The sequence below is a fragment of the Bubalus bubalis genome, chromosome 17, assembly GCF_019923935.1.
Source record: "Bubalus bubalis isolate 160015118507 breed Murrah chromosome 17, NDDB_SH_1, whole genome shotgun sequence".
NCBI classification, from domain to species: Eukaryota; Metazoa; Chordata; class Mammalia; order Artiodactyla; family Bovidae; genus Bubalus; species Bubalus bubalis.
In genome coordinates, this window is record NC_059173.1 from 32,283,796 (window position 1) to 32,310,611 (window position 26,816).

At 41.0% G+C, this 26,816-nt stretch overlaps 2 long non-coding RNA genes and 1 pseudogene across 2 annotated transcripts; 2 read left to right on the plus strand and 1 right to left on the minus strand.

The window, feature by feature from the left end:
- Window positions 1-5,096: 5,096 nt before the first annotated feature.
- LOC112579947 lies at window positions 5,097-21,070 on the minus strand. Its single transcript, XR_003104288.3, has 4 exons — window positions 20,946-21,070; window positions 17,155-17,267; window positions 7,788-7,881; window positions 5,097-5,296 (listed from the first exon to the last, which is right to left on the minus strand). It is a non-coding gene; the product is annotated as an uncharacterized LOC112579947 (long non-coding RNA).
- Window positions 5,166-8,079, plus strand: LOC102408506. Its single transcript, XR_003104286.2, has 2 exons — window positions 5,166-5,304; window positions 7,400-8,079. It is a non-coding gene; the product is annotated as an uncharacterized LOC102408506 (long non-coding RNA).
- On the plus strand, window positions 11,804-12,837 carry LOC112579946 (annotated as a pseudogene).
- Window positions 21,071-26,816: the final 5,746 nt, after the last annotated feature.

Genomic DNA, 26,816 nt, shown 5'->3' on the forward strand with positions numbered 1-26,816 from the left:
GTCTGCGAAACAGGGCTGGAAATGCTCACATCGGGGGTCGTCAGAGGGTGGAGACGGTGGGCCTCAGTACCCTCCTGGCGGCGCAGCTAGCGGCGGCGAGTCGCTGATCCCTGTGCGGTGGCGGCCGTGTTGTAAATCGATTCTCTTACTTGGCCGTGTGAGCAGTGGCAGGAGGCCAGGCCGAAGATTCCTGGTTCAGCTGCCTTATAGATCGCCCGCTTTCCCTGGGGAGCTGTATTCAAGCTTCTGATTTCGCTGCATGACCTCACACTTAACTTCTTGATAAAGCTTAATTCTGGAGAAGAGTGGTGCTATGGTCCTTACCACTTGATAATATTCTAATGGTTTATTGACCTATTCATCTGTCTTCTCCCGTTCAACACGAAGACAAGAATTTGGTGTTCTTCTTTCTAACCTCAACACTTCTCACAGTGTCAGGCCCTGAGAATGTTTATAGGAAAATGTCAAGAAATTTCATTTTCATATGCCTTTATGTACAATGCGGGAAGAGTTCCTGTATCAGCTCCTCGTACTGATCCTTTCAAATTCCAGCACATTGAAGTTAATGTAAAATGTTACTCTTTTATGCATTAGTGGCCTTCAGTTTCATGGTGTTTATCCGTTGTGGTTCCCTGAATATCCAGAAGAAATTACTTAGCACATAACCTCTAAGGCCGCTTGATAGAGTCAAAATAAATTATTCCTTAACCCAACCTCATTTCAGAACTACAAATTGGTAGCTTAGACTTTTTCTCACAAATATCAAATGATTAAGTAAAATTTTTATTCTAATCTACGAGCTTAAACTCAGCTTTTAGCTTATTCCAAAAGTAGTCTTTCATGCACTATAATCTTCCGTTATTATGGTTGATTATCATTACCATTAACTAAGCAGCATAGCTAAGCACTTCTACTTGGGGTTGAATCTCTAATAGCAGTTTGTGATTTTCGAAAAGTTACTTAGCCTCTCTGTGTCTTAGTTTCCTTATCTGTAAGTTAAGACAATATGTATTTTCTAATGTTTTTATGAGGAGTAAATAAGTTATTTAGGTGTTTTAGTTTCAGACACATAGTAAGTACTCAAGTGTAAGCAATGATTAACCATAAATAGCTAATACTTTATTATAATTACTAATATCAACGTTGATATTACTAAATACTATATTACAGTTAATTACTAATATTAAAAGTTACTAATATCAATTTTGAATAATACTTCAAATGAAAGAAGCAAATTGCTTTGAGGATGCCTCTGCATTGTCAGAAAATGCAACGTAATTCTCTGATACAGGTTTCTGGGTGTAAAAGACGAATCCAAATGTTACTCACATTCTGTCTAGATTTTTCACAGTAAAGTCACAACTTTATATAAACTGCCATATTCCTAGAACCAACTGGATTAACAGAATCTACCTTTGAAAATCTTTCCAGAACTGATAAATCCTTATCCTAGAAGACAACCTGTCTCATTGTCAGTCTGCTTAAGACAGGACTCTGAGTTCTGAAGTCTTGCCCAATGTGTAGGAAGGAACAGCACCAAGACTATGAATTATTTCTCTCTCTCTCTCTTTCTCTCTCTCTCTATATATATATAATTTTTATAACTTTCTTTTTATGTTGGAGTATAGCCAATTAGCAATGTTGTGATAGTTTCAGGTGGACAGCAAAAGGACTCAGTTGACTATGCACTATTTCTTAAGGCTAAGGACACAATTTCGTTCGGAGAGAGGGAGGGATATTATTCCTAAGAGCCCTGTTACTGTTTCTGTCTGTTCCTAGTGTGGTAAGATAATATTAACAGATTGCCTCCCCTAACCAGTATTATCTTCTTTCAATGTTTTTGTGCATGACTCCACCCCAAACAAGCAGCTAGGTATCCTGTGCTTATTTATTGCTTTAAGGGAAAGATGCAGAGAAAGAAAACAGAGGAGAGAATAAAAGGAGTCCGTCCTGGCTTTCATACTGCCAAAGGCTTGGCTTACAGGAACAAAAAAAAAACTGGCAGAGCAAGAGATGTGGATAAAACATGTTCTGTAAGAGCATGGCTTTCCACTCACAGAAAAAAACTGAAACAAACAAACTCCCCTCTTGTGCTGGAGAAAGAGGAGGTTGTAGATGGTAGAAAGTGGGGAGAAAGAGGAAAGGTAGAAGTGGACCGGTGTAAAGGATCCTTAACTTGGAGAGTGAGCAAAACAACATCCCTGTATTTGTCAGTGTGCCCTGGAGCTTGCTGTTGTTCAGTTTCCCAGTCGTGTCCAGCTCTTCACGACCCCATGGACTGCAGCACACCTGGCCTCCCTATCCCTCACCATCTCCCGGAGTTTACCCAAGTTGATGTCCATTCTATCGATTATGCCATCCAGCCATCTCATCCTCTGATGCCCTCTTCTCCTCCTGGAAGAGGAGACACCTTCTTTCTTAGATGGGAGCTTGCAGAAAGGAACTCTGAGCCCGGTAGAGGCTGGAAGAACCAATGACTGGGTTAGGATGCTGAGTTTCTCACTGTATGCCCATGTAGACAGATGGCATTGGGAACCAGAGGTCCCAACCTAAACACTTGCCGCCACACTAGACATTCTCAAATTTAGATCCAACCTTGGTGGTGGGGAAAGGTGGGATACCAGAAATTGGCAAAGATTATGGTATCACCAACCCTTTGGAATAGACAATTCAAAATTGAACTTAAAGGTGAGTTATGAAAAAATAAATTTGTGTTTATACATTTGCATGGTTATAGGCTGTGACAAGGACACAGACAACCTTGGCACCCAAGCATGTTGTCAAAGACAAGAAATCAGGAAGGACACCAGGGTTTGGGGAGAAAGCTTCAAGATCTTAGATGTTTTAAGTCAGGCTCTGATTGCAGCCATGAAATTAAAAGACGCTTACTTCTTGGAAGAAAAGTTATGACCAACCTAGATAGCATATTGAAAAGCAGAGACATTATATTGCCTACAAAGGTCTGTCTAGTCACGGCTATGGTTTTTCCAGTGGTCATGTATGGATGTGAGAGTTGGACTGTGAAGAAAGCTGAGCACCAAAGAATTGATGTTTTTGAACTGTGGTGTTGGAGAAGACTCTTGAGAGTCCCGTGGACTGCAAGGAGATCCAACCAGTCCATTCTAAAGGAGATCAGCCCTGGATGTTCTTTGGAAGGACTGATGCTAAGCTGAAACTCTAATACTTTGGGCCACCTCATGCGAAGAGCTGACTCATTGGAAAAGACTCTGATGCTGGGAGGGATTGAGGGCAGGAGGAAAAGGGGACGACAGAGGATGAGATGGCTGGATGGCATCACCGACTCGATGGACGTGAGTTTGAGTGAACTCCGGGAGTTGGTAATGGACAGGGAGGCCTGGTGTGCTGCGATTCATGGGGTCGCAAAGAGTCGGACGCGACTGAGCGACTGAACTGAACTGAATTGAACTGAACTGACAGCAAAATTGGAACTGGTCAACATGTAACTCTTTAAGGAGACAACACAATTCTGCTCCTGGAGGGGAGGGCTGGTGTTCATGAGGTGGTAATGTGAGGGAGAGAGTACTGACTTAGGGCCCCTGCTCTGAACCACATAGAGAAATGGCTGATTCCACTACAAGAATGGAAAGGCAATTCACGGGCTCTGCCTACTATATGTACGACTCTATAAGAATAACTTGGTTTTCTGACCTGGAACATTGAACCAATGGAAGACAGCAGAGGCCACCAGGGGACAGCAGAGTCTGCCACGAGCAGAAATCATCCCACAGACAGAAATGGTGCCTGGGACTCCCGGCCTGAGGACTCCCAGTGTGACATTCTTCTAGGTGCTGGAGGTGACACAACAAAAACGTTACTGATGATCAGTTGACAATGACACCAAGTAAGAGGTCTATGTCTATTCCTTTTCTGAGGAGAAATAAGATTAATTTTAACTTTTCAGTTGCAAAATGTGTAGTTCTCTGATAGAGCAGAACCAATGATACACTGATGTGAACCCAAAAAACCATTGTTGAAATCCAGTTTACATTTATCTAAAAGGACTTCCTCGACATGGATTTTATAATTATCACAAAAATAATAACTCGCACCTACTATTCACTGCCATGTGCCAGGCTCTGTGCTAAGTGCTTTACATAATGAATGTTATTCAGTCTTCAACTTAACTGTGTCATAGGGGATATTAACATCCTATTATCAGACAAATAAGTGCCAGTGAGGTCACAAAAGTTGCCCAGTTTGACTCCAAAGCCAATTCACTATGTATCAGGTTGGTCAAAAATTTCCTTTGGCTTTTTTAAGTAAAAAGAAAAGACACATTTTTCATTTTCACCAAAAACTTTATTGAACAATATATTCAGTTTGGTTCCACTACCTTTTGTCACTTTTCACTCAACTTCATAATTCTATGTTCCCCAAACTTCCTCTCTTATTGGGCAAAGAACTATTAATAGCAAGCCAGGGCTCTGTGGCTTAGACAGTAAAGAATCTGCCTGCAGTGTGGGAGACCCACATTCAATCCCTGGGTTAGGAAGATCCCCTGGAGAAGGGAATGGCAACCCACTCCACTACTGCTACTGAGAAAATCCCATGGACAGAGGAGCCTGGCTGGCTACGGTCCACGAGGTCACAAAGAATCAGACACGACTGAGTGACTATTAATACCAGGTGCCTTTTACAGTATTCCAGGGAATTGAAAAATTTTCCATTAAGAGAATTTTGTAAAGACCAAAATAAATGGAAATTCAAAGGCTCAGTGAATACAGGGGATGAATTCGTACCCAAGCTGTAACAGTTTTTGCCTGGTCGTCAAAGAAATACGTGGCCTTCAGTTATCCTGATGGAAGATTATGTGTTTTCTGTTGACTACTTCTGGACACTTTTCATGAGGTGCCTTCAGTTGGTCTGAGGGTAGTACTTGTTGGAATTAATCCTTTGGTCTTCCAGGAGGAGTTCATAATAGAGGACTCCCTTTCAATCCCACCATATATACACTATCACCCTCTTTAGATGAATACTGGCCTTTGGTGTGGTTGGTGGTGTTTCATTTTGCTTAACCCACAATCTCTTCTGTTCCACATTATTTTTAAAATGTATTTTATTAGTTTTGGCTGTGCTGGGTCTTTGTTGCTGCACAAAGACTTTCTCTAGTTGTGGCAAGTGGTGGCTACTCCTCATTGTGGTGTGTGAGCTTCTCATCACAGTGGCTGGTTTTGCTTGTTGCAAAGCACAGGTTCTAGGTGTGAAGGCTTCAGTGACTGCAGTGCCTGGGCTCAGGAGTTGGATCACTGGACCACCAGGGAATCCACGTTCCACACTGCCAAGGTAAAAAATAGTCAAGACCTAAATGTTGTGAGTTATGTTTTATTTGGTGGCAATTTTAGGACTTTAACCCCAACAGACAGCATTACAAGTGACCCTGAGAGAACTTTCTGAGGACGCAGGGGTAGGGTGAATCAGGTTATACAGAAGTTTGTAACAAGAGGCAGGTAGTCTGAACATCAAAACATTATTATTAATTAAGGACAACCAGATATTTCAAGTTAAGGAATTTAGTGGGTTTTTTATGTATGGGAAGATGTACAAGTCTGGGCTTACTGAAATCATTTCTTTTATGTGTATCTTAGTTATCTGGATCAGTATCTTGTGATTTGATTTTTTACATCTTTAGTTTCTCGTTTGGTGTAGGGAGGAGTGGCAGCTTGAGGTGGTTCACTGGCTGCCACATAGCAGGCATTGTTCTTCCTGGGGGCACTCCAGGCCCAGAAATTTACCTTTGGAAGGCCAAGGATAGCTGATGGCTATGACATCCTTATTTACAGATACGCAGGAAATACGCTATTTCACAACATTATGTGCATTATCCACTTTTCATCACCCATCACAGTATATTTTAAAAGCAGAATATTTTCATTACCTTTAAGTAGAGAATTGCATGCAGAAATACAGTCAAGAAGGCTTTTTTTCACTTGTGTGGAAGCCAAATATCAAAGCAATTATTAATAATATAACCAAGTTTGTGCAAATGATTTTCAGCTCTTGATTTGGATACTATGAGTATGTCAGCTGTCTCCCGCATGGTATAATATTGATTGTTCTCAATTAATGATTTGATTGCTGTCAACTTCAACTGGCTTACCTGACCATGAAGTGTTATCTAGAGAGAAATCTCTAGCATGAAACTTCAAAAACCACTTTTGACATGTTTGACCAGTCACAGCACCTTCTCCATTCACTGCACAAATCTTTTTTTGTGTTTCAGTTATATTTTTAGCTTTCTTGAAATAATAAAGCTTTTATGCTTTTATGCCAAAATGTTGCTTTTTTCTTCCATCTTCAATCTTAAAATGGGTACACAAAAATTCACCAATTTTGATAAGTTTTTTTTTAATGCATGCTAATATGAGAGCGATCACAATACAATTTAACAAAATTGTTTTCAATGAAGTTAAAGACAACTAAGCACAACTAGAACCATCTTCAGAAAAAAACGAACAAACATTTTGACCAACCCAATACTAGAAAGATAAAACCTAACACTCTATCTTTAAACCTACAAGTTTTAAATATTGTGTAAGAAACACCAAGATATGTAAAGGGCTTTGAGCTCCTCATGACGTTAGTGCTGGACTTGGTTTATTCTTGCATAACTCAGTTTTGACCTGATATTATAAAGCAGTTTAGGCTCCTATACATTTTGTAAGTTATTCTCTATCTATAGAATGTGCTCTTGCCATTCAGTCGTTCAGTCATATCCAACTCTTTGCAACTCCATGGACTGCAGCACGCCAGGCTTCCCTGTCCTTCACCATCTCCCTGAGTTTGCTCAAATTCATGTCCATTGAGTCAGTGATGCCATCCAACCATCTCATCCTCTGTCATCCCCGTCTCCTCCTGATTTCAATCTTTCCCAGCATCAGGGTCTTTTCAAATGAGTCAGCTCTTCACATCAGATGGCCAAGTATTGGAGCTTCAGCTTCAGCATCAGTCCTTCCAATGAATATTCAGGTTTGATTTCCTTAAGGACGTTGACTGGCTTGATCTCCTTACAGTCCACAGGACTCTCAAGAGTCTTCTCCAGGACCACAATTCAAAAACATTAATTCTTCGGCGCTCAGTCTTCTTTATGGTCCAGCACTCTCATCCGTATTTGACTAAAGGCATTCTTGATAATACCAAAAATATAGAATGAACTACTTCCGAATTCCTTCTCTTATTTTGACCCTCAAAAACAAATAAACAAATGAACATACTGTTATGTCATTTTTACAGGTGGGCAGAATAGTAGTATCTATTGAAGGGAATAGGTTCCTAGAATTCAAATTTGAAGGACTTTGAATTTGATTATGTTTAGTGAAGCTAGGGTTTAATGGTTATCATATTCTTTATACAATTCCTGTTGATTGTTTTGTGGTTTCAGCTAGGCTTTGGTGCTGTGCTGTGGCTTCATCATCAAGATTTGGGAAGCAACAATGGGAAAGGAAGGATTTCTATGAAGTTGAGAGAAGAGTCATTCAAGTGCCCTGGACTGCACACCAAAAGCAAAGAGCTGATTTTGTATTTTCGCCCACAGAATGGAATATCTCACCTTGCTAAGAAGAAAGGTTTCAGAGAGGGTTTTGATTTTTTTCAGATCACAACGATGGATCTATTTAAATCCTGGAACTCTGATGATTGCTCCAGAAATTCATACAACAGAGCATCATCCAAAAAAGGTCAGCTTTTATTGTTAATATAAAACTGTGAGGCTGGTGTTTGGATCCCTTTTCACAGAGGAGGAAATGGAGTATAAGACATTAAAGAAGTACCCCAAGACCATGATGTCGAGCTGTCAGGCCATGAGACATGCCTCCAAGGTCCCCAAGGGCATTGTTCTTCTCCTATCTGGATGTTTGGGAGTATCTGCCAATAATAAGAATTTTGTTTTTGTTATTAGTGATGACAGTTTTATCATTGTTGCTTTTGAGAAAAAAAAAACATGAGCCAACAGATTCAGTCGCTTCTTGAATAATCCCTTAAAAGTGACTATTGGATCACACTGTTGAAAAGAGGCCGTGTATTCAGGTCATTAAAAAAATAAAAAAGCTTTTAAGCTTCAAATGGAGAATTTAGATCATAATTATTTAGTACACAACTAAATTGCAACTAGATCTAGGAAAATAGAATTCCTCTGTACTCAGAATCTTGATACATGTTGGATGAGGACTCTATTCTTTTGGTTTACTTTTATAGCTAATAAGATACTCATATATAATAGAGTGATAATATTTGCTGAAGTATTTCCATTAGCAGTACAACATCTACTGGGAAAAAAAACTGTTGTTATTCAGCCAACATCGTTATAAGAACAACAGAGTTGCTGTTTTTAAGGAGTTCAATGTTTTCTAAAAGAGACAAATCATGATAATATATGTGCAATTTATGTATAATAATGCATATACATAATAATATGTATATATTCAAGACACTGTGGGAAAAAATTGGAATATTAGACTTTGGAGTTCTCTAACAATTTTATAGGGGAGGTGCGATTTGATCTAAGTCTTCTTAAATTCCAGAAAATACTTCACCAGGCTAAGAGACTAGAGTCTGGGGACACCTGTTAATATTATATATATGGCATGGCCTAAAAATGATTTCCATTTAAAAAATTAAAAGCCAGAGAAAGAAGAGAAGCTGTTATTCCCAAAGCATGGGGGAAAACATGGTGGAAGGTTAATAGCAGGACATCTGATAAGAGTAGGACCTCAATGCTCAGTTCATTGAGGAAAAAACTAGTGCAGAATAATGGTCTAAATACATCAAAGTCAAACAGAAAAAGAATTCCCCATGAACTCACAATTTCACCCAGATTTGCTCAAAACTCACAACTATAAGCAAAACTTGGCTATATATAAATATATAATTCTAGAGTACACACAGTATTTTCATTCCTTCTCCAAAATCTAATAATGTTTGAGAGAAGTTTAAATAATACCAAAACTCTTAATTGTTCAAAGACTAACTCATGAGAAATTTTCATTTGTATGTGGAAAACTTTTCCTTCTAGTCATGCTCTTTGCCTAAGGAGATTTTTTTTAATAATTTTTATTGGAGTATGGTTGATTTCATTCTGTCTGTCCTCTGATGGATGAGGATAAGAGGCTTATGAAAGCTTCCTGATGGGAGGGACTGGCTGTGGGGAAAACTGGGTCTTGCTCTGGTGGGCTCAGTAAATCTTTAATCCAATTTTCTGCTAATGGGTGGGCCCATGTTCCCTCCCTATAGTTTGGCCTAAGGCCAAACTATGATAGAGGCAATGGCAGTAATGGCAACTTCCTTCAAAAGGACTTATGCCAGCACACTGCAGCTCCCAGGACTGTTGTAGGCAGTGCCCCTGACCCCGTGTCAGGCCACTGTCACCCACACCTTTGCTGGAGACTCCCAGCACTCCCAGGTAAGTCTGGCTCAGTCTCCTGTGGGGTCACTGCTCCTTTCTTCTGCGTCCTGGTGCACACAAGGTTTTGTTGTGCCCTCCAAGAGTCCCAGTCATGTGGAAGTTCTGAAATCAAATCCCACCAGCCTTCAAAGTCAAATTCCCTGGGGGTTCTCAGTCTCTTTGCCAAATTCCCAGGTTGGGAAATCCATTGTGGGCCCTAGAACTTTTCCAACAGGGCAAGAACCTCTTTCTTATCATTGTTCTCCAGTTTGTGGATCGTCAGCTCAGTGGCTCTACGGTGGAGCTAACAGTTAGGACCTCCTCCAAAAGGACTTATAACCTCACATATACAGATGACACCAGTCTTTTGGCACAAAGCAAAGAGGAACCAAACAGCCTCTTAATGAAGGTGAAAGAGGAGAGTGAAAAAGCTGGCTTAAAACTCAACATTCAGAAAACTAAGATCATGGCATCTGGTCCCATCACTTCATAGCAAATAAATGGGGAAAAAATGGAAACAGTGACAGACTTTACTTTCTTGGGCTCCAAAATCACTATAGATGGTGACTGCAGCCATGAAATTAAAAGACACTTGCTTCTTGGAAGAAAAGCTATGACAAGCCTAAACAGTGTATTAAAAAGCAGAGACAATACTTTGCCAACAACAGTCCATATAGTCAAAGCTATGGTTTTTCCAGTAGTCATGTATGGTTATGAGAGTTGGACCACAAAGAAGGCTGAGCCCCAAAGAATTCATGCTTTTGAACTGTAGTGTTGGAGAAGACTGTTGAGAGTCCCTAGCACTGCAAGGAGATCAATACCTGTCAATCCTAAAGGAAATCAATCCTGAATACTCATTGGAGTGACTGATGCTGAGGCTGAAGCTCCAATACTTTGGCCACCTGATTCGAGGAGCTGACTCTTTGGAAAAGACACTGATGCTAGGAAAGATTGAAGGCTGGAGGAGAAGGGGACAACAGAAAATGAGATGATTGGATGGCATCACCAACTCAATGGACATGAGTTTGAGAAAGCTCTGGGAGTTGGTGATGGACAGGGAAGCCTGGCGTGCTGCAGTCTGTGGGGTCACTAACAGTCGGACATGACCGAGCAACTGAACAACGAACAACAAATAGTTGATTTACAATGTTGTATTAGTTTCTGCTATACAGCAAAGTGATTCAGTTATACATATACATGTATCCACTCTTCTATATTCTTTTCCAGTATAGGCCATTAAAGGGTACTGAGTACAGTTCCCTGTGCTACACAGCAGGTTCTTATCTATTTTATGTATCAGATCAGATCAGATCAGTCGCTCAGTCGTGTCTGACTCTTTGTGATCCCATGAATCGCAGCATGCCAGGCCTCCCTGTCCATCACCAACTCCCAGAGTTCACCCAGACTCACGTCCATCAAGTCAGTGATGCCATCCAGCCATCTCATCCTCTGTCATCCCCTTCTCCTCCTGCCCCCAATCCCTCCCAGCATCAGAGTCTTTTCCAATGAGTCAACTCTTCGCATGAGGTGGCCAAAGTACTGGAGTGTCAGCTTTAGCATCATTCCTTCCAAAGAAATCCCAGGGCTGATCTCCTTCAGAATGGACTGGTTGGATCTCCTTGCAGTCCAAGGGACTCTCAAGAGGCTTCTCCAACACCACAGTTCAAAAGCACCAATTCTTTGGCGTATAGTAGTATGTACATATCAATCCAAATCTTCCAATTTATCCCTCCCCCACTGTCCACCTTGGTAATAATAAATTTGTTTTCTTTATCTGTGATTCTATTTCTATTTTTTAAGTATTTCATTGGTACCATTTTTAAAGAATCCATGTATACATGATATCATGTAGTATGTGTCTTTCTCTGCCTAGCATTATTTCATTCTTTTTATGGCTGAGTAATATTCCATTGTGTATATGTACCACATCTTCTATATCTATTCCTCTGTCAGTGGACATTTAGTAGATTTTTAAAACTTTTGTTTTTGTTTAGTCACTAAGTCATGTCTGACTCTTTGTGACCCCATGAACTGCAGCAGGCCAGGCTTCTCTGTCCTTCACCATCTTCTGGAGTTTGCTTGAACTTATGTCCACTGAGTCAATGATGCCATTCAACCATGTCATCCTCTGTTGCCCCTTTCTCCTCCTGTCTTCAATCTTTCCCAGCATCAGGGTCTTTTCTAATGAGTCAGCTCTTCACATCAGGTGGCCAAAGTATTGGAGCTTCAGCATCAGCATCAGTCCTTCCAGTGAATATTCAGGGTTGATTTCATTTAGGATTGACTGGTTTGATCTCCTTGCAGTCCAAGGGACTCTCTAGAGTCTACTCCATCACCACAGTTCAAAAGCATCAATTCTTCTGTGCTCAGTTACCAGATAGTTATGGGGAGTGGGGAGCCCAAGCAAGAGCTGAGGCAGAGTATCAGCGCGGATGCAGGCCCAGGTTCCCCATCTGCCACTGGCACCCCAGCACATACCCCAGGCCTGTGGTGCATCCACGAGGCTGGGCTCCAGGGAAAACACCTGGGCCACCGAGGCTCTTTTCCCAGTGCTGGGTGAGGCAGTGCTCAGGAACCCGCTGCTCTACGTGAAGTCTCTTATCAAGATAGGTCATGAGTGGTCCCACCATTGGGACCAGCATGCTGGGGAGGAAGGTCCTCTGCCCACCAAGCTTCCTCATCTACACTGTGGACCCTGTGCAAGCAGATGGGAAGCTAGGCTGTTCCCAGGCCTGAGCCCCTGGCTGATGTCTGTCGCCCTCCCCACTGTGACCTGGGTGGTATGAGGACTGCTTTTCCTCTGACTGAGATGGAGATGGTTGCCAGCACAGATGACACAAGGACTTCTCTGAACGGAAGTGGTGAAGGAGACCCCTAGAGACACCAATGCAGGTCGTGTCCCGCATGCTGGCCCGCCCCTCTGCCTATCATCTCCATCATCTGCAGAGTTGGTTCTGTGGACGGAGGGCCAAGGACAGCCCAGAGTTGAGCCCCACGGGGAAGATTTTCATAAAAGAGGGGCTGCTGGGATTCTCTATGGGCTTAACCCCTCAACTCCTGGGAGATGCAGTTTTCCTGTGGACCTGCTGGGCACTTCATCAATGCCTACCTGGCGGGTGACTGCATGAGGGACATCCCAGGAGGGCTGGGCAATGAGACCACAATCCAGGTTCCCAGTTCAGCCAGGCCCTGGCTATCCAGAGCCACCCTAAATTTGTGATGGGGTCTCAGTCAGCATGTTGACCTACCCCTTCCTGCTGCTCAGCAATCTCATGGCCGTGAATGACTGTGGGTTGCATGCCAGGTTCCCTGCTCACTCCCCAGTGTTCCAATCCTGGACCCACTGCTGGATGGACCTGAGTGTGCAAGGCCAGCATGTCTGAGGCTCCAGTCTGCTTTTCTGCTGGGTGGCATCAGGATCATGCTTTGTTGTGAAGTAAAATGAATCATGTGAAAACAACAGAAGGATCTCTGTTCATTTCCAAGGCAAACCATTCAATATCAGAGTAATCCAAGTCTATGCCCCAACCACTAATGATGGAGAAGCTGAAGTTGAACTCTTGTATGAAGACTTACCTACAAGACCTTCTAGAACTAACACCAAAAACAGATGTCCTTTTCATCATAGGAGACTAGAATACAAAAGCAGGAAGTGAAGAGATACCTGGAGTAACAAGCACGTTTGGCCTTGGAATACAAAATGAAGCAGGCAAACCCTAACAGAATTTTGCCAAGACAATGCACTGGTGATAGCAAGCACCCTTTTCCAACAACACAAGAAACAACTTTGCACATGAACATCACCAGATGGTCAATACCAAAATCAGATGGCTTATATTCTTCGCAGCCGAAGATAGAGAAGTTCTATAATCACAAAAGCAAGACCAGGAGCTGACTGTAGTTCAGATCATGAACTCCTTATTGTAAAATTCAGACTTATATTGAAAAGAGTAGGGAAAACCACTAGGCCTTTCAGGTATGACCTAAATCAAATCCCTTATGATTATACAGTGGAGGTGACAAATAGATTCAAGGGACTAGATCTGATACACAGAGTGCCTGAAGAACTATGCATGGAGGTTCATAACGTTGTACAGGAGGTGGTGATAAAACCATTTCCAAGAAAAAGAAATGCAAAAAGACATAATGGTTGTCTGAGGAGGCCTTACAAATAGCTGAGAAAAGAAGAGAACCAAAAAGCAAAGGAGAAAAGGAAAGATATATCCATCTGAATGCAGAGTTCCAAAGAATAGCAAGGAGAGATAAGAAAGCCTTCTTTTTAAGCAAACAATTCAAAGTAATAGAGAAAAAACACTAGAATGGGAAAGACTAGAGCTCTCTTCAAGAAAATGAGATATACTAAGAGTACATTTCATGCAAAGATGGGCATAATAAAGGACATAAATGGTATGGACCTAACAGAAACAAGATATTAAGAAGAGATGGCAAGAATATACAGAAGACCTATACAAAAAAGGTACTAATGACACAGATAACCACAATGGTGTGATCACTCACCTAGAGACAAATGTCCTGCAGTGTGAGTGTGAAGTCAAGTGGGCCTTAGGACGCATCACTAAGAACAAAGTTAGTAGAGGTGATGGAATTCCAGCTGAGCTATTTCAAATCCTAAATGATAATGCTATTAAAGTGCTGCATTCAATATGTCAGCAAATTTAGAAAACTCAGCAGTGGCAACAGGATTGGAAAAGGTCAGTTTTCTTTCCAATCCCAAAGAAAGACAATGCCAAAGAATGCTCAAACTACCACAGAGTTGCACCCATTTCACATGCCAGGAAGTAATGCTCAAAATCTTTCAAGCTAGTCTTCAAAACTATGTGAACCATGAACTTCCAGATGTTCAAGCTGGATTTAGAAAAGGCAGAGGAACCAGAGATCAAATTGCCCACATCCATTGGATCATAGAAAAAGCAAGAGAATTCCAGAAAAACTTCTACTTCATTGACTGTGCTAAAGCCTTTGTGTGAATCACAACAAACTGTGGACAATTCTTAAAAAGATAGGAATACCAGACCACCTTGCCTACATTCTGAGAAACGTGTCTGCAGGTCAAGAAGCAAGAGTTAGAATCGGACATGGAACAGTAGACTGGTTCAGAATTGTGAACAGAGTACATCAAGGTTTAATTGCCACCCTGCTCGTAACGTACTTGCAGAATGCACATCATGTGAAATGCTGGGCTGGATGAATTACAAGCTGGAATCAAGACTGCCAGGAGAAACATCAACAACCTCAGATATGCAGATGACACCACCCTTATAGCAGAGCCGGAAAAGGAACTAAAGAGTGTCTCAATGAAGATGAAAGGAGAGTGAAAAAGCTGGCTTAAAACTCAATATTCAAAAAACTAAGATCATGGCATCCAGTCCCATCACTTTGTGGCAGATAAATGGGGAAAAAATAGAATTAGTGATAGACTTTATTTTCTTGGGCTCTAAAATCACTGCTGATGGTAACTGCAGTCATGAAATTAAAAGACGCTTGCTCCTTGGAAGAAAAACTATGACAAACTTAGAAAGTATATTAAAAAGTAGAGACATCACTTTGCCAACAAAGGTCTGTATAGTCAAAACTATGGTTTTTTCCAGTAGTCACATATGGATGTAAGAGTTGGACCATAAAGAAGGCTGAATGCCAAAGAATTGATGCTTTTGAAGCACGGTGTTGGAGAAGACTCTTGAGAGTCCCTTGGACTGCAAGGAGATCAAGCCAGTCAATCCTAAAGGAAATTAACCCTGAATGTTCATTGGAAAGACTGATGCTGAAGCTGAAGCTCCAATACTTTGGCCACCTCAGTTGAAGAACCAACTCACTGGAAAAGACCCTGATGCTGGGAAAGATTGATGGCAGGAGGAGAAGGGGATGACAGAGGAAGAGATGGTTAGATGGCATCACCGACTGAGTGGACATGAGTTTGAGCAAACTCCAGAAGGTAGTGGAGGACAGGGAACCCTGGCGTGCTGCTGTTCATAGGGTTGCAAAGAGTTAGACACAACTGAGTGATTGAATAACAATAAAAACAAACATAGTTCAGTTCAGTTCACAAATCACCCAAACATCAATCACCCAAAAAACCATGCTGTCTGAGCCTGGCCACTGTGGTGAGGCCTGATCATTTCCAGGCACCTGTCAGATCAACGGAGCAGCACCTAGAAATTCTCCAGACCAGCTGGACTCTGGTTTCCATATTCCCCCTATATCTCTCTGGAAGCAGGGTTGGGTGGGGCTGAAGCTGCGACCAGTGGATTGATGACTGTTAGACCCGGGAAGTTGGGGTAGGGCTGGGGAATTGAGGCAGAATTCCCTACTTTGCAGATTTCCTGAGTCTCTCTTGTGCAGGGACCAGAGAATGGCTTGTGGAGGCCCAAGTTGGATGAGCAAAGGGTTGTGAGGTCAGGTGCCACCTCCCCCATTCACATCTCTGGGATCAGCCCCGGCTCTGATCCTGCTGGCCAGCTGGGACCTTTGCTCTCTTGCTTTGTAAATAGAATGTGATCCCCTTTCACAAGGCCACCAGCCTGTCCAGGTCTTTGCTGGAAGCTCACTTTATTTTTCTTAACACTGGCGGCACCTTCTGAATGGAAATCATGTGACTGCTCAGAACATGGCCTCCTAGTCAAATGCTTGTCTGTTTAATGGTGACGCCTTTCACGCAGGATATGGTTACCTATGCAGTTTTGAATACCCAAGTGTTAGGCAGATCAGTGACTCTGCTGCTGCTAAGTCGCTTCAGTCGTGTCCAACTCTGTGCAACCCCATAGACGGCAGCCCACCAGGCTCCCTGTCCCTGGGATTCTCCAGGCAAGAACAATGGAGTGGATTGCCATTTCTTTCTCCAATGCGTGAAAAGTGAAAGTGAAGTCGCTCAGTCATGTCCGACCCTCAGCGACCCCATGGACTGCAGCCTTCCAGGCTCTTCCATCCATGGGATTCTCCAGGCAAGAGTACTGGAGTGGGGTGCCATTGCCTTCTCCAAATAATTCCAAACAGTTCTAGCCTAAATAAAATAGTGTGCCAGTATTGGGATCACTTCTTCAGCTACTGCCAGGTGGTTTTATCATAAGTACTCAAAGTAATGAAACTAAATTTATTATTATTCAGATATTTTAAAAATACATTATGAGAACTGCTAAGTAGCTTAAATTATTTATAATTAAAAGAAAAGTTAATGAGAAAAACAAAAATTAGAAAAGTCTGTTACAGATAGATTTCCAATCAAGATTTTATTTGGTATCATGAATCTCTCAACTTTTGAGCTAAAATTCCTAAAATTGGGGAGAAACTTTTGAACTTCAAAGAAGTTCTTATGGTAAAAAAACATGAGATTCTTAAAAATTCTGTATCTATTAATGTCATAAAAAATTCAGTACTTTTTAATTTGAAAAATAATCAAAATTATTAAACTTTTGAAAATATTTTTAAAGACCTACCACAAGAACTGACCTAAACACTGTTAAAGAAAGGGAATACTGGCAAAGGAAGGCACTGATCTCAAAAATGTCCATCTCTTGTGTTAGCACAGCAAAACAAAACAGGTGTAACATTCAATTTTTCTTTAGTTATTTCACTTTGAGTGTACTCACGTGAGTAATACTGGGGCCCTATTTAAAAGAACAATCTACAAGAGGAAAATTAAACTGGTTATTCTAATTTTCACACACCAATCTATTTGTAAACTGCCATAATCATGAAGTCATACCTTTTATGAACTTTTTCCCTCAATCAGGAGTACTTACCATTGCCATGTTGGACAGTGGTGGACTAAGTGATCTCCAGCTGCCACAAACTTAGTCCTATCCAGTGTAAAAGTCCTGGGACTTCCCTGGTGGTACAGTGGAGAGTGATCTGCCTGCCAGTGCAGGAAACATAGGTTCAATTCCCAGTCAGGGAAGATCCCACATGCTGTAAGCCTGTGTGCCACAACTACTGAAGTCCATGTGACTAGAGCCTGTGCTCTATGCAGAAAGAGAAGCCTCCACAGTGAGAAGCCCGTGCACTTCAATGAAGAGTAGCCATGGCTCAGCACAACTAGAGAAAGCCCAGGCTCAGCAACGAAGACCCAGCACAGCCTAAATAAATAAACATATATATATAAGTTCCTAATAAGATTTGACCCTTTCTCCCTCAAATAAATATATTGATGATGATTTAGGGGGAAAAAAAACAGATATTTTAACAACTTTATGGAAAATGTAAATGATAATGAACTCAGATTGTGAGACTTTATGAGCTAAAAGAAACACCTTCATAATTTATAGTAAGGCACATTTTATTGTTTAAAATTATTTGTATATTATGAAATTTGTAGTATTTAAAATTTTAAATAGCTGATTTTAAAATTTGGGCATCTTTATTTTAGTGGAAGATAGTTAATTAACATTAAATTGAAATTTTATTTTTTTTAATTAAAAAAGTTTTAACTGTTTATTTTGTCTTGGAGTATAGCCAATTAACAGTGCTGTGATAGTTCAGGTGAACCACAAAAGGACTCAGCCAGGCATATACATGTATCAATTCTTTCAAACTCAGTAGTCTCAATCAACTTCCTCAAACTCCCCTTTCATCCAGGCTGCCACTCTGAGCAGAGTTCTCTGTGCTCTACAGTAGGTCCATGTTGGTTACCCACTTTAAACATAGCACTGTGTCATGTCCATCCCTAACTCCCTAACTCCCAAACTATCCCTTCCTCCCATCCTCCCCCCCGCCAACCAAAAGTTCATTCTCCAAGTCTGTGAGTCTGTTTCTGTTTTGTAAATAAGTTCATTTGTATCATGTCTTTTTAGATTCTACATATAAGGAATGTCACGTGATATTTTTCCTTCTGATTTACTTCACTCAGTATGACAATCTATAAGTCCATCCATGTTGCTTTATTTTAGTGGAAGATAATCAATTGCCATTAAGTTGAAATTTTAAATAAGCACTAATATTTGTTGCATGCTGATGTGTCACAAGTGTTCTGTGTACTTTATTTACTTTTTAAAAAGTAAGCTGCACATTAAACAGAGTGAAGTAAGTCAGAAAGAGAAAGACAAATATTATATATTAAGGCATATATATGGAATCTACAAAGATGGTACTGATGAACCTATTTGCAGGGCAGCAATGGAGAGGCAGACAGAGAACAGACTTGTGGGCACCTTGGGGGAAGGAGAGGGTGGGATTAGTTGAGAGAGTAGCATGGAAACATGTACATCTCCATATGTAAAATAGATAGCCAGTGGGAATTTCCTGTGTGATGCAGTGAGCTCACACCTGGTACTCTGTGACAACCTAGAGGGGTGGGAGGCCGGTTCAAGAGGGAGGGGACATATATATACCTATGACTGATTCCTATTGATATATGGCAAAAACCAACACAATATTGTAAAGCAATTATCTTCCAATTAAAACAAATTAAAAAAAATAAGTTATACATTCAAAGAGTACAATCAAAAGACAGAAAAGATATATACTGAAAAGTTATCTGGACACTCAAGAAATTCTTTAAAAATTTCCACCAGGAAATGGCAGCTTTAGAGGAAATCAATGCTATTCTTTTCTCAAGTGTTTTTCTTGAGCTTTTTTGTGATTATACAAACAAATGTGTGTGTGTGTGTCTTTATTTCCATCCTGTTTTCACATACTGTTCTACATCTTGTTTCTTCTGATTAGCAGTATATCCTGCAAATATCCCATTTGGTGACATAAATATTTCCTTGTTCTTTATTACAGCATGATATTTGATTGCATAAGTCCATCAGAACAAACCTTTAATAGATGGAAATTTAGTTTTTTTCCACTCTATTCTTATTATAACAGTGCTGCATTAAATATTTGTATACAGTTATCAGTTTGCTTATTTACAAATATATCTATCTATTTAATAAATTCCAGCTAGGGGAATGCTTGTCAGAGTTATGTATATGTATTTGATAAATATTGTTCAGTTTAGTTCAGTTCAGTCACTCAGTCGTGTCCGACTCTTTGAGACCCCATGAATCGCAGCACGCCAGGCCTCCCTGTCCATCACCAACTCCCGGAGTTCACCCAGACTCACGTCCATCAAGTCAGTGATGCCATCCAGCCATCTCATCCTCTGTCGTCCCCTTCTCCTCCTGCCCCCAATCCCTCCCAGCATCACAGTCTTTTCCAATGAGTCAACTCTTCACATGAGGTGGCCAAAGTACTGGAGTTCCAGCTTTAGCATCAGTCCTTCCAAAGAAATCCCAGGGCTGATCTCCTTCAGAATGGACTGGATGGATCTCCTTGCAGTCCAAGGGACTCTCAAGAGTCTTCTCCAGCACCACAGTTCAAAAGCATCAATTCTTTGGCGCTCAGCCTTCTTCACAGTCCAACTCTCATATCCATACATGACCACTGGAAAAACCATAGCCTTGACTAGAAGGACCTTTGTTGGCAAAGTAATGTCTCTGCTTTTGAATATGCTATCTAGGTTGGTCATAACTTTCCTTCCAAGGAGGAAGCGTCTTTTAATTTCATGGCTGCAGTCACCATCTGCAGTGATTTTGGAGCCCCCAAAAATAAAGTCTGACACTGTTTCCACTGTTTCCCCATCTATTTCCCATGAAGTGATGGGACCATATGCCATGATCTTTGTTTTCTGAATGTTGAGCTTTAAGCCAACTTTTTCACTCTCCATTTTCACTTTCATCAGGAGGCTTTTAGTTCCTCTTCACTTTCTGCCATAAGGGTGGTGTCATCTGCATATCTAAGGTTATTGATATTTCTCCCGGCAATCTTGATTCCAGCTTGTGTTTCTTCCAGTCCAGCGTTTCTCATGATGGTGTTTGGATGCATTTACACTCCCCCAAGACATATTCTGTATGAGAGTATGTCTCCACCAGAGTCTCACCACCAAAGGTGTTATTAATCTTCTTGATATTTGCCAATCAGATAGGAAAGAAGTACCTTATTTGTGCTTTAAATGGATTTTCTTATTAATCCCTATAACAATAAGTACTATTACTAATACCATTTTATATATGAGGAAATTAAGGCTTACGGAAGTTGGGTTAGTTGCTCAAAGTTACTCAGATAAAAGGTGGAAGAATCAGGATTAAACTCACTCTTGTCTGTGTCTTAAACAAAACTCCTAACCCTTAAGGATCACAAGCCAATAAATAACCTTGAAACTTAAATTATACTTCTCATAATTATTTTTGATGATTCAGAACTTAGTTCAAAAGGTAGAGCAAAATATCATAGTATCTTAGTGTGAGCATTATCAATATAATTATCACTGAACAATAGTTGTATTGTTCTGGTTTAAAAAGCACCCTTGTGGATAGATGCCAGGTAAACTGGCTTCAGTGGTCTCATATGCCATCAGCAAACATGAAAAATTCCATCCCATCCTCAAAAACTTCAGCCCTCAGAATCCACACTCAGTGCCCTTGTTTCATAGCTAGTTGAACACAGAGGAATGAATTTATAAAAATTGAAATAAAACTTCATTAAGCCTAAAATGTTGATGTCACAATAACATGCTTGGAATCTAAAAGGTAACACAAGGATTCCACAATACCTTTCTTCTCCATAGCTCAGAGTACTTGGCAGGTTTAAGTATAGGTCTTCCTCACAGGTTGATGGTGTAAGTCTGCAAAACAAACAACCGGAACCACGTGACTACTCCCTGCCAACTTTTGACATTATTAGTGAGACTGTGCATGGAGTGGAGAAACCAACTAGATGAAAATCATGTGCTCACAGCGTTTCAGGCTGCAATTTGGAGACGTCATATGTGCCCATTCTGGGTGTGGGCTCACAGCGTGTGACAGGTCTGACTTGTTTGTAGTTCTCAGCAGTGTGAGTTTGAGGTCTCTGCCTGACCAGAGAGGTTTCGCAAAGAGGAAACACTGTTACCTCAACCTCAGCTCAGAAGCACCAAAGTCTGCCCTAGAATCTTCTGGGTGGCGTTTCATGTCAACAAAGAAACCAAGGAGCACTTACTAAATGGTGTGGAGGCAGATGGGGGGTCTATCTAGAAAAACAACAAAGTCAGACATATATCTTACTTCTTGTACCCAAATGAATTCCAGATGTATAAAAGATTTACATGTAAAGAAAAAGAAAAGTTACCTCAAATGGGAGAGGGCTTTTATGACACAATACGCAGAACCCATAAAAGAAAATATTAAAGAAATAAACTTTCAATTTTAAAAATTCTGTATAGAAAAACCCACCATAAATAAAGTAAAAAGCAGATGATAAACTGGAGTTATTTTATTTTGTCAACTGAAAAGAAATACACAACTTGAGAGTTGCGAGGTAAGTTTTATTTGGGGCAAAATGAGGACGATAGCCTGGGAGAGAGCATGTAAGATAGCCCTGAGAAACTGATCCAAAGAGGCAGGGGGAGAGGTCAGTGTTATATATGACTCTGGTGGAAAAGGGTACACAATCATGCACACATTTTGGCAGAGGGTTACTGCTAGTCACAAGAAGCAGATGTCTCTGTTAATGATTTTAGCGCTTTTCTAGATATGAAATGCAACCATCGGGCTCATAAAATCTTCTCCTGAAAATATTTAACTCTCTGAAGGCCTTTTCTGCCAGTTTTTCCTAGCACAGAGAGTGCCTCATTTCTGATCTCCACACTGAACTCCTTTCAGGGAGTGCTGAAGGTCAAGAGCTGCAGCAGCACATGATACAACCCTTGTTAAAAAGTGCCAATTTGTAGTTGAGAATTCTAGCTATTATCACAAACCAAGTACTCATTTCTGTAATGTACAAAGAGTTTCTACACATCAATAAGACCAATACTTTTAGAAAAGTGGATGAGGAATATGAACATATAGTTCTCAGAAATGGAAATTCAAATGGCTCTTATACTGATATTCAAATTCTCACAAATTTGAGAAAAGAAACACAAATTAAACAACACTGTGATTGTTAAAAGATTCCAAAGCTCTTAACAGCCTCTATTGGCCAGGCCCTATGGGAAACTTGTATGCTTATACATTATTAGTGAAAGTAATTTGGTCATACTCTAGTATTTATCAGAACTCAAATGCTTATTTTCTTTTACTCATCAGTTCTACTTCTAAGGGAGTGTAGTTCTGCAGAGAGCAGTCAGGAAAGGACTCCATGAAAAAGCAATGCCTAAAAAGTGAGGGAATGAGCTGTATTGATGCAGTGGAAAGACCATCTGAGGCAGAGTACCAACTGCTAAGGAGGTGGAGGAGGGCGGGAGAGGAGGGTGGGGAGAGGGAGGCAGGCAAGTGATGGAACACCACCAGGAGGGCCAGTGTGGCCAGAAAGCAATCTGGGGAGAGTATGGGGTATGTGGCAGAGGAGTTTTGGAGAAGCAGGACACAGAGGATCTCACGGGTCATTTTAAGGACTTCAACTTTGACTGTAAAGAAATGGGGAAATCACTCAGATATTCTGAGCAGAGAAGTGACCTGATGAAACCTACATTTTTTTAGCTGAAGTTGATTTACAATGTTGTGTTAATTTCTGGTGTAAAGCAAAGTTACTCAGATATATATTATATGTCATATATGATATTGAGAGTCAATTCTTAGGTAGGTTGATAAGAAGTCCGGGGTCCCCGAGGAAGAGGAGGAGGAGGCGGGTGAGGGAGAGGTGGAGGTGGAAGACGAGAAAGGAAGGGGTCTGGAGTTCTCAAGGAAGAGAAAAGGACAAACTTTCTTTTCTACATTGCTTTGTCTTGGTCATTATAACAGTGTATCTTGCTTGAGGACATGTTTCTCCTTAACAAGAACCTTCTGACTAATCTTGTTATCTTAAGATATATGCTGTGGGAGTGAGCCTGGTAAGACCTTTCTATTGTTAGTTCTAATCTTGTTAATTTAACATGCATGTTGTGAGAATGGGTCTGGTAAAAGTATATAAGGCCTTGATAAGACTAGTGAGTGGGGGGCACTCTGCACCCCACTTCTGATGTCTGTGTCAGAAGTTTTCTCTGTCCCTTTTTCACTTTAATAAAATTCTGCTACACAAAAGCTCTTGAGTGATTCAGACTGGTCCACAGTCCCAAAGCTAAGTCTTCTTCAGAGATCACGAATTCAACATGGTTCACCATAAGCTATCACTATATCATATATTTTATATATATATATATATATGTATATATATATCTTTTTCAGATTCTTTACCATTTTAGCTTATTACAAGATATTGAGTATATTTCTCTGTACTATACACTAGGCCTTTGTTGTTTATCTATTTTATATATAGTTGTGTGTATATGTTAATCTCAAATTCCCAATTTATCCTTCTCTCACTTTCCCCTTTGGTAACCATAAGATTGTTTTATATGACTCTGTTTTGTAAATAAGTTCATTTGTATCATTTTCTAAGATTCCGCATATATAAGTCCATTCTGCTGCTGCTGCTAAGTCGCTTCAGTCATGTCCGACTCTGTGCGACCCCAGAGATGGCAGCCCACCAGGCTTCCCCGTCCCTGGGATTCTCCAGGCAAGAACACTGGAATGGGTTGCCATTTCCTTCTCCAATGCATGAAAGTGAAAAGTGAAAGTGAAGTCGCTCAGTCGTGTCCGACTCTCAGCAACCCCATGGACTGCAGCCTACCAGGCTCCTCCGTCCATGGGATTTTCCAGGCAAGAGTACTGGAGTGGGGTGCCATTGCCTTCTCTGATAAATCCGTTCATGTTGCTGTAAATGGCATTATTTCATTCTTTTTTTGGAAGGAAGGTTATGACCAACCTAGATAGCATATTCAAAAGCAGAGACATTACTTTGCCAACAAAGGTCCATCTAGTCAAGGCTATGGTTTTTCCTGTGGTCATGTATGGATGTGAGAGTTGGACTGTGAAGAAGGCTGAGCACGGAAGAATTGATGCTTTTGAACTATGGTGTTGGAGAAGACTCTTGACAGTCCCTTGGACTGCAAGGAGATCCATCCAGTCCATTCTGAAGGAGATCAGCCCTGGGATTTCTTTGGAAGGAATGATGCTAAAGCTGAAAGTCCAGTACTTTGGCCACCTCATGTGACGAGTTGACTCATTGGAAAAGACTGTGATGCTGGGAGGGATTGGGGGCAGGAGGAGAAGGGGATGACAGAGGATGAGATGGCTGGATGGCATCACTGACTCGATGGACGTGAGTCTGAGTTAACTCCAGGAGATGGTGATGGACAGGGAGGCCTGGCGTGCTGCGATTCATGGGGTCGCAAAGAGTTGGACATGACTGAGCAACTGAACTGAACTGAACTGAACTGAATATTCCATTGGGTACATGTACTACATCTCCTTCATCCATTCATCTGTTGATTTACATTTGCTGCTGCTGCTAAGTCGCTTCAGTCGTGTCCGACTCTATGTGATCCCATAGATAGCAGCCCACCAGGCTCCTCCATCCCTGGGATTCTCCAGGCAAGAACACTGGAGTGGGTTGCCATTTCCTTCTCCAGTGCATGAAAGTGAAAAGTGAAAGTGAAGCCGCTCAGTCGTGTCCGACTCTTAGCGACCCCATGGACTGCAGCCCACCAGGCTCCTCTGTCCATGGGATTTTCCAGGCACGAGTACTGGAGTGGGGTGCCATTGCCTTCTCCTGATTTACATTTAGGTTGCTTCTATATCTTGATTATTGTAAACAGTGCTGTTACGAACATTATGGTGCAGGTATCTTTTCAAACCAGTGTTCTTCATTTCCTTTGGATATATGCCCAGGAGTGGGATTACAGAATCATACTCTAGCTGTTTTTAGTCTTGTTTTTTTTTTAAAGGATCTTCCATATTGTTCTCTAAAGTGCCTGCACCAATTTACATTTCAACCAACAGTGAAGGTGGGTTCTTTTTCCCCACATCTTTGACAATGTTATTTCTGTTCTTTTTAATCATGGCCATTCTGACTGGAGTGAGGGGTGACCTACACTTTTGATAACTCACTCAAGCTGCCATGCTAAGAACAAGGGAGTGGGATGGAGCAGTTAGGAACAATGGTGTGAGGTAAGAGACAACAAAAACAGGAGAGGTGTGGGATATATCCAGAATGTAGATATATTTTGAAGGTAGAGTCACCTAGACTAGTGACAGATTCTATTTGGGGTCGACAGAAAAATCTAGAATGACTCTAAGATTTTTGAACTGAAGAACTGGAAAGAAAGGCATTGCTATCAACTGCAAGGAAGGCATCTAACAGAGGAACAGGTCAGGAAGGAGCTCAGATGTCAAATCGCGGACAGGATTATGCTGAGGTGCTCGTTAAACACAGAAATGGAAATACCAGCTCAACAGCTGGCTACATGAATCTGGGGTTTGGAGAGATCCGGCCAAAGTTATACAATTAGGAAATCAGCACGTATAAAATGGCTGAAGCCTGAGAACTGGATGAGAGCACCAAGTTAGTGCACACAAAGAAAAAAAATGAAAAAGAATCCTCTAGCAAGTGGACGTAGGAGTGGTCAGAGGAGCCACAGTACAGACTGGGAAGGAGCAACGAGTAGGGAAGAGTGGAACCCAGTGCCAAGGCCTGTGAGCCAGACAAAGGAGGTCACCAAGGGGGTGGAGCAGGAAGAGGAGCCTGAGCGTGGGCCACTCCATATGTCGTAGTGACACGGGTCATCAAGGAACCTGACCACAAACAGTTTGGGATGGCAATATAGTAAACATGAGACTGTGATGGATTCCAGAAAGCAGAGAATCAAGCCTCAAGATGTTACTACCACTCATCCAAAAAAAAAAAAAAAATGAATGAAATAATGCCATTTGAGCAGCATGGATGGACCTAGAGATTACTAAGTGAAGTACCTCAGACAGAGAAAGACAAATATTAATATATGATATCACTTACAAGTAGTATTTAAAATAGTGTTATAAATGAACTTATTGACAAAACAGAAATAGACTCACAAACATAGAAAACAAGCTTACAGTTATCAAAGGGGGAAGGGGGGAGAGAAAAATTAGGAGTTTAGGATTAAGAGGTATGTAGTATCATACATAAAATAGGTAACCAACAATAACCTACTGTATAGCAAAGGGAACTATATTCAATACCTTGTAAAGACCTACAATGGAAAAGAATCCAAAAAATAATATTTATTTTTATTATATGACATAATATTTATATATAACTAACAGTGTCAGACTTTATTTTTTGGGGCTCCAAAATCACTGCAGATGGTGACTGCAGCCATGAAATTAAAAGACGCTTACTCCTTGGAAGGAAAGTTATGACCAACCTAGATAACATATTTAAAAGCAGAGACATTACTTTGCCAACAAAGGTCCATCTAGTCAAGGCTATGGTTTTTCCAGTGGTCATGTATGGTTGTGAGAATTGGACTGTGAAGAAGGCTGAGCACCGAAGAATTGATGTTTTTGAACTGTGGTGTTGGAGAAGACTCTTGAGAGTCCCTTGGACTGCAAGGAGATCCAACCAGTCCATTCTGAAGGAGATCAGCCCT